The sequence below is a fragment of the Rattus rattus genome, chromosome 13, assembly GCF_011064425.1.
Source record: "Rattus rattus isolate New Zealand chromosome 13, Rrattus_CSIRO_v1, whole genome shotgun sequence".
NCBI lineage: Eukaryota > Metazoa > Chordata > Mammalia > Rodentia > Muridae > Rattus > Rattus rattus.
Window position 1 is genome coordinate 19908047 of NC_046166.1, and position 9127 is coordinate 19917173.

Genomic DNA, 9127 nt, shown 5'->3' on the forward strand with positions numbered 1-9127 from the left:
TTTTTTTCAATATTTCAGATTTGATGTTTAGCTGCTTTTATGAAATCACTCCATTTTATGAAGGGACATAGTGCTATGAACTTTCCTTTTGCACTGCTTTTATTGTGCTCCCTAAGTTGGGATGTTTTGTGCCTTCATTTTCACTGAATTCTAGAAAGTCTTCGATTTCTTCTTGCACCAGTGGTCACCGAGCATAGCGTTGTTCAGTTTCTATCAGATTGTATGCTTTCTGTTGTTTTTTTTGTTGATGTAGTCCAGCTTTAGTCCATGGTGACCTTATTAGATGCAAGAGTTTTTTGGGGGGTTTGTTGTTGGTTCTTTTTTTCCCCTTTTCTTGTATATGTTGATGTAGATCTGTATCTATATATGTTCAATTTTGGAGAACATTCCATGAAATGCTGAGAAGGTACATTTTTTTTTTAACTTTTGAGATCTTTTTCATTTGAATGTAATCTTAATGCTATTAAATTCACAAATATGCTATTTTTTTATTACCCAATCCTAATTATCTAAAACACACATTTGCAAACATACAAGTATCTATTCTCTCCACATGTCAGCGCCCAGTCATCATGGTTTTGGAAATGGGAGAATAGATTCCCCTTAAACTGCAAGTCAGTAGGTGTTTCTTTACAGTTAACTTTAGCAAAATTCATACAAAATAGTGATTAACAATGATCTTCTTTACTTGTTAACTCACAAGGAAACACCTTCAAAACTGCATTTTGTTAAAGTTTCTGTAATAAAATGTAGAAAAACTGAACTACACAAATATTGAAAAGTTAAAAATTCCTTAATTTTTTATTCCTGGTACCACTACCACAATTTACAGGGCAATATACCTGATGTAATGAAAAGAAAAGGAAAAAGACAAAGCTACAACAGATAAAAGACCTCAGGAATGTACATCTAATTGACACTACATTGCATTAATCGATAGCTGCACTTTTGCAAACTGTGGCTATGACAGTCCTGAACAAGAAGGGCTTCCTGTTTAAGCTGCAGTAACTTTTCTGACTATGGATCATCGTTCCTTCTGTGGCAGATTTTTACAGTTCCTCTAATGCATTTAGGACGACTGTCTCAAAGTAACCTGCAGCTTTCCTGACAACTCCTCGCTCTCTCTCCTGCTAAGAACTGTAGCTGTTTGTTTGTTTTATTTTAAAACCTTCTGCTACCATATCCACCACTTCCACCTCCAGATCCATAGCCACCACCATAGGGACTGCCTGAGCTTCTTCCACCAAAACTGCCCCCCTTCATGGGTCCATAATTAAATTGTTGCTGTCCACTATAATTTCCAAAGTCATTATAGTTCCCACCACCACCATAGTTACCTCCACCAAAATTTCCTCCTTCATTGTAACCATCATATCCTCCTCCTCCACCACCATATCCACCACCTTGGTTTCCATATCCTGGTCCACCACCTCCATAACCTCCTCTACTACTGTAACCAGGACCACCACCATAGTTGCCACCATCACCTCCAAATCCATTATATCCACCATCATCACCTCCATAACTGCCTCTGCTGCCACCACCTCCACCACCATAGCCTCCTCTTCCACCAAAGTTTCCTCCGCCACCACCAAAGTTTCCTCCACGTCCCATAAAGTTGCCAGATCCACCTCCACGACCTCTCTGTGATCCAGCAGACTGCATCTCTTGTTTAGAAAGGGCCTTTTTCACTTCACAATTATGCCCATTAATAGTGTGGTATTTCTGAACAACAATTTTATCAACTGTGTCATGATCATCAAAAGTTACAAAAGCAAATCCTCCCTTTTTCCCACTCTGCCTATCTTCCATAACTTCTATGGTTTCAATCTTGCCATACTTTTCAAAGTAGTCTCTCAGATTATATTCTTCTGTATCCTCTTTAATACCACCAACAAAAAATCTTCTTCACCGTTAAATGGGCACCAGGCTTTACAGAATCCTCTCTAGAAACAGCTCTCTTTGGTTCCACCACACGTCCATCAACCTTGTGTGGCCGAGCACACATTGCAGCATCCACCTCCTCGACACAAGAGTAGTCACAAAACCAAAGCCTCTGGAACGTTCTGTTTGAGGATCTCTCATTACCACACAGTCTGTAAGTGTGCCCCATTTCTCAAAATGTTCTCTTAAGCTATCATCTGTGGTTTCAAAGCTCAACCACCAATAAACAGCTTCCTCAGCTGCTCTGGTTCCTTTGGATCCTGACCCTCCTCCCCCCGGCGGCGGCGGCGACGGCCGGAGTCAGGCTGGGGGCGACCGGGCGGCGGTTTTACCTCCATTTTGAGACCGGACTCGCCTCTTCCAACTCGAGTTCAATATGGGACCGAGAGCCATATTTTTTATTTGTGTGAAAGGTTCTGTCGAAATCTGTTAGGCCCATTTGATACATGCCATCTATGAGTTACATAATTTTTCAGTTTAGTTTCTCTTTTGGTTACATGTCCTTTGGTCATAATAGTGACAGTATGTAGTTGATGCCCCCTACTCTTAATTTGTGATGTTTGAGATGTGGTTTAAGCTTTAGCCAAATTAGTAAATGTTTCTTTTATGAAGCAGGATGCCCTTGCATCTCAGGCATTGATGTTCAGAATTGAGACATCATGTTGGTTTATTTTCCTTTGATTTGTATGCAGTGTCCTTTCCCATCTCTTTTGATTATTTCTGATCGAAGGTCTATTTTACTAGTTATTAGATTGACTGCTTCAGCTTGCGTCTTGGGTCCATTTGCTTTTCAGTCCTTTTGTTCAGCCCTTTATTTTGTGGTAGTTTTTATCTTTGTGACGGAGTCGCGTCTTGATATGCAACAGAACGATAGATTCTGTTTATACATCTGCTCTCTTAGACCGTGTCTTTTTATTTGGCAAGTGAATCTGTTCCTGTTCAGAGGTATTAATGACTAACGATTGCTTTTACTTATTATTTTGATGTTGGTTTGCATGTCTTTCTCTCTTTTTTTTTTCTTTTTCTTTTTCTTTTTTTCGGAGCTGGGGACCGAACCCAGGGCCTTGTGTTTGCTAGGCAAGCGCTCTACCACTGAGCTAAATCCCCAACCCCATGTCTTTCTCTTCTATTGGTTTTGCTGTGTGATTATTAATTTCTTCTGTTTTGTTGAGTTCAGTTACTCTACTTGTCTTGGAGTTTTGCTTGTAGCATCCCTGGTAGGTATGGATTAGTAGAAAGATATAGTTTGTATTTGGTTTTGTCACAAAATATCTTTTTACTCCATGTATGTTGTTTGAAAATTTTGCTAAGTGTTGTAGTCTGGGCTGACAGTTGTAGTCTCTTAGGGTCTGGAAGACATCTCATTGGCTCTTCTGGCTTTTAATTCTCTGTTGAGAAGTTCGGTATATTTCTGATTGGTTTGCCTTTATATGTAATATGTTACTTGCCTCTTTCTCCTTGCCGCTTTTTAATTTTCTCTCTTTTTTAGGGGATTTGCTGTTTTGGTTATTATGTAGCTGGAGGATTTTCTTTTCTGGCACAATCAACTATTATTTGTACTGTAAGCTTCTTGTGTGTATATAGGCATCTTTTTCTTGAAGTTTGGGATGTTTTCTTCTATGATATTGTTGAGGATATTTTCTGTGCCTTTAATCTGGGAAACTTCTTCCATTCCTATTTTTCATAGATTTGGTCCTGATTTTACATCCAGCCTGTCAGGCTGTGTCTTTTTAGTGGGGAAGATGAGTTCACTTATATTGAGAGATATTAATAACCAATGAGTATTAATTCCTACCATTCTCGATTTGTGAAGAGGGGATTATTATGTGTTGGGAACACTAATCAATTTGGTGTTCTGTAAGGTTCTCATATGTTCATAGGCATTCTTTCTTTATGTTGTGTAAATTATGTTCTATGCTTTTGCTGAACGTATGTTCTCATCCTTGGAGCTCATACTCTCTTCACTTTTGTTCATGGCTATTATTCTTAGTAGGAAATTTCACAGTGTCTCAGACTACCCGAACATTTTGGGTCAGTAAATTTTTAGGTAACCTTTTCTTTGGATGATGTATTAATTTCTTAAAGTATATATTCTATGCCTGAGATCATCTCTTCCAATTCTTTTATTGTGTTGGCTGTGCTTCTGTTCTTGTTCTCTTTTGTAGGTTTTCCATCTCCAAGGTTCCATCAGTTTGTTTTCTTTATTTCTTCTTTTATCATTTGCAGGTATTGACATGTTTTATTCATTTTTCACCTGTTTGATTATATTTTCCTGTACATTTTAAGGGATTTATTAACTTCTCCTTTAAATTCCTCTATCATATCAATAAGATTGGTTTCAAAGTCATTTCATTGTGCTTTGATTGTGTTAGGATATCCAGGTCTTGCTGTAGTAGGATAGCGGGGCTCTAGGTGTGTCATGTTGCTTTGGTCTTGTTGAGTGTATTCTCATGCTGGCCCACAGCCAACTGTTTATCCCTGGGTGTTTTTCTGGTGCAGAGTTCTGAGGTGGGCTCTGGGTTTTTCTCTTTTTACGGGTGAAGTTGAGACATTGTCTCACTAAATTGTAGTTCTGTTTGTCTAAGGAATCACAGTGATCCATATGCTTTTGCTTCCTCAGTGTTGGAATTCACATTGTGTGCCACCAGACCCAATCTGTTATTCTTTCCAGAATCTTTAGCCCAGAGTAAAAAGAATCACAGTTGATTATATTCATACTGGTAAGGATTGGGCTTTCTGTCATTCTGAGAGAGTTCAGTTAGGATCATCGCAATTGTTTACGGCTATTTATTTCTAGACATTAATGTTTGATAAATTACTGTCATCCTTGATTTCAAATATACAGGGAATGGATTGGTTCTAAGTGAATGAAGTAATTGGCTACAAATGAATAGAATACTCTAGAATACTCTGTAGATTGCTCTTATAGACATTGATACTAATAATCTGATTAATCGTAATATTCTTCTATACTTGTAATAATACATACTTTGTTTTTATTTTCAGAAGCATTTGTTTTTAACGATGAAAGGCCTTTGTCCCGGTAAGGTTTAACAATACATTAATACTAGAGAAATGCAAAGATAAGAAGCAAATTATTTTGGGTATACTTTGAGACTTGTGTCTTACAGGTTCCACAATATTCTGAATATAATTTTAGGTTGAAAACTTGTTCAGTGTATTTCATAAGAAAATGAAAATTATACTCACCCACCATTTCCAAGAACAAACTATACAGTTTTTAAAAAGAGACTGCTAGGATTAACTGTGCAAGTTAATGTCTACTTAAGATTCTTTGGCTTTTCAAAGCCTTACTAAATACTTGTGCACTAAGACCCACACTCATAGTTATCATTTCAGTCATTCATCTTGTCTGACATGTTACATAATTTGGGATGATTCTCAGTTGTCAGTCATTACTAGAGGATGGCTACAATTTCTTTCCTCCTTTGGCACCAGCTATGAATGCAAAGGTGTAGCATATATCATAGATGTTGGAAGACACCCATGAGTTGCAGTCCATCCAATGACAGGCTGAGAGAATTTGAAGGTGGATGTTAAGAATTCTCTCTGTCCATTTATTGGGTGTTATGGTTATTCTGAAGGGATGGATATGTACAGGATTTTGTGTGTCTAGATGAACAAACTATATCTTATCTTGGTGGGCGGTTTATGTCCTTATAAGTTAGTTGTAAGTTAATTGTGCGAATGTATTGTTCACTAAGTAATTAACATATGACTCTGGTTGCTGGGTTACAGTTTGTTGAGTCATGACTTCACAGGGTTGTTGGGAGTGTGCGAAGAGTCTGTGACAGGAAGCCGTGCTAGGCTATAGAATGCTCGGGCTAGCTTGGCATTTGGCCATGCTAGCATAGTCCACGGAATGCGATGTGGGTTTCAGGTGTGGGAACCACCCTTTATGGAGACAGTGTGTGAAAATGGATGACAGAGAAACATATAGAGCATGTGATTGCACCTGGAATGGGAACTCGAGGGAACCAGTCATTCACCTTTTAATTATTCCACAAGACCCATGTCTTCCTGAAAGCTCCACCCATCAATTATCCATTCATATGATCAGTTTTCCACAGTAACGGATCCTTTGAATCTCAATAGATTAGCTGAATGTATAGAACTAAATGAGCATGTGACTATTATTTATCTCTGTATAAAGGAGGTTTTTGCCCTCCATATGAGTTGGACATGAACATACAGGTGAAGGTCCATCCATTCCTGTCCAGAATGCTAGGTTAGACACTGGTTTGGTAGAAAATTAAAAGGTGTTTTTCAGCTAATTCTGTGCTCATTAAGAGTAATTACCTCCACAAGAGAAGATAATTATGTTGTTTTCTTTATTTGGGCTCTACATCAGGAAAACATTTTATAAATACTATCAAATGACTTATTGCCTCCATGTTTAAAATTCTCTAAATCGTATAAGCTAATGTCAAAATCAAGATTCAAACTTTTCCATACTGAAACTGTTCAAAGACTCCTTGCAAAATACACATGTTAACTTATACTTGGAAGTGCAAACAGTTTCACAGTCTCAATGCACTTAGTCTTATTGTTCTTTGTTTCTGTTATTACCTTATGTTCATAAAAATGCATAAATGGCACAGAAACAGGCAGATTGTGACTTCAGGATTCATTCATGCATGAGTTAAGAAAGAGCAGCTTGAACATTACAAAAGCAGTGGTGGGTTTTGAAGAGTTCTAGCAGCAACAAAAATCTATTTGATGTTCAACAAGCAAACCACTTGGGTGGTACCATCATAGATAGTGAAATAATCACAAAGTATCATGGGAAAAGGTGCTTTGTTGCATCAGGGGCAGAGACTGTTATGAGTAATATAGTCAGGGGACTAATTCCATTGCGTCTACAGATTAAAAATATCACTCTGTACAGCTATGAAAGCAAAAGCTGGAAAGGTGTGTGTGTGTGTGTGTGTGTGTGTGTGTGTGTGTAACTGTGTAATGGTTTCATTAGGCTAATTTTGTGTTGCTAAATTCCTTCCCTTTTTTCCACATGGGGAAACGTTGAAAGGAAAGTATTCCCAGACTTGTAATGTAATATAAGTTAGGAAATCAAACAAGAAGTAATTCAATGTTTAATATGAATATTAAAATATCATACTTAAAATACCCCCAGTCGAGTAAGACCACCAGGACAGCTAAAATCCATTCTGAAAACATCTAACCAGCATAATTCAGGTAAGATTAAGTGTAAGTCCTCTACTGATTCTACCCTAACTATAAAAAGAATTTTGTTTCTGCTAGAAAAGTAAGGAAATCAAATATGAATATATTTATATCCTTTCTTCATGTGCTGGCAACCATTTTAGACTTCAGATTTATTAAGGTATTGTTTCTAAGAAATTTCAAATTCAAATGATACCATCTGAAGTGTTAGCTTCTTCTAATTGAACTACTGATGCGTGTAGTGTCTTTTGATACAAAAAACACACTATTCCATGATTTGTGTCTTCTCTAGACACACAGCAGTAAGTTGACTTTGTAATAAAAGACATTTTTATTTCAGTTTTTTATATATAATATATATATATGATTAATGCTACGTATTATAGGTGTCAGTGTTTGTAAAATATGATAAGGTTAAAAAACAAACAAAAAACAGTATTCAATTACTTTCATTATGTTTTGAAGACTAAATGTTGTTAGCATAATCTGGAATTTTTCCCTTCATAATATTTCAATTATACTTATTTGATAATTCATAGATTATCTTATACTTATTTTTAGATGTCTTCCATTTAATGTAAATATTGATATTATAAATATCTGGCTCACTCAGGAACCTTTGGAGAAGTGAATGGTGTGTGAGATTTGTAGGTAGTGCTGGGGAATGAAAACTGATATTCTTAGCATTCAATGAAAGCAGCCTCCATATGGGCTACTCTGACAGCACCTTTTCCCTGTAGTTCTATTAATTAGCAAAAGATATAGTGATACTTGATTTATAAGCTGCAAGACATAATTTCCAGTAAAAACAACATTGGCACAGTAGATGGAAGGTTGAAAAACCACATCATTCTCCAGTACACAGCATTGAATGATCCATTGAGTGAGTCTGAATAAGATTAGATTCCAACAGTGGGAGAAGCACCACAGAATTTATCCTTTCAGCAACCTACACCACAGCATCTCTCATACCTACTGTGCCTTTGGGGAGAGCCAGCCAGAGAATAGTGTAGAGGAACCTAAATGACCCTCTTCACATAACCCTGAGGGAAAGAGAATTATCATAATGTGGGTGTCTTTTTTTAAAATGTATTTCAGCACTGGAGTTTTGTTTGTGTTGTCGAGGACTGAAAGAGGCCCCACACATGCTGAGCATACGGTCCACCATAGAGACATTTTCTCAGCCCATTTGTTGATAGGACAAAAACTTGCTCTGGTCATGGGCAATGCCAAGGGGTGTGCAGTGGAGTTTTACATACTGTAAAGGAAATGAACTAGGGTTGTTCATTCTCTGAAGCATGTTTCGAGGACAGGCTTTATCCAGAGAGTGAAACTTGAGACACTCTACGGTTTATATGTGGAAATATATTTTAAAAATGTCTTATGTGAGATTGCTGCTCTATCCCCAAGTTTCTTTCATGCTTCTCTCTGGAGTAATAATTAATGTTGCATAACTACTAAGGAGGTCTTTCCAGTTGCTCTTGCCATGGCCGGCAATGGAAGTTGATGTTGAACTTCTTTTTCCTGGAAATGAGCTAGGGGTCAATGCTAGATCTGAGGGCCCTTAACATCTTCTTCAGAAGATCTCGACTACAGTAACACACTGATCTCTCAAGAGCTTTGTCACACTTGCAGCTGGAAATGTTTTGTAAAGGTCTTTGGGTCTCCTATATTTGACTATGCTGCAATGACAGTCACCTGGTGGTAGCAATGAATGTTCCTCCACAGTGAAGGAAGTTCAAGTCGACCTTTGTAGCAGCCCGTTTTCCTGCTGTACGAGATGAGCATGCTCACCTAGAGTGCTGCAAGCATCCCTAGTCCAGAGGCAAAAAGCAGCAGTGGCAACATGACGCTGTCCTTTTAACCCTTCACTATGGGACAACAATTCAGGCTAAGATGATAATTTCTGTGTCTGATAGTGATCAGGATCATAGGTATTTTGCACAACAATTTTTATAAGTAGTAACTTTTGATAAAATTT

General features: G+C 37.6%; 1 pseudogene across 1 annotated transcript; it reads right to left on the reverse strand.

The window, feature by feature from the left end:
* Positions 1-432: 432 nt before the first annotated feature.
* LOC116914778 lies at positions 433-2325 on the reverse strand (annotated as a pseudogene). The gene has a single exon (XR_004389767.1). The product of XR_004389767.1 is annotated as a heterogeneous nuclear ribonucleoprotein A3-like (transcript).
* Between the last annotated feature and the right edge of the window lie 6802 nt (positions 2326-9127).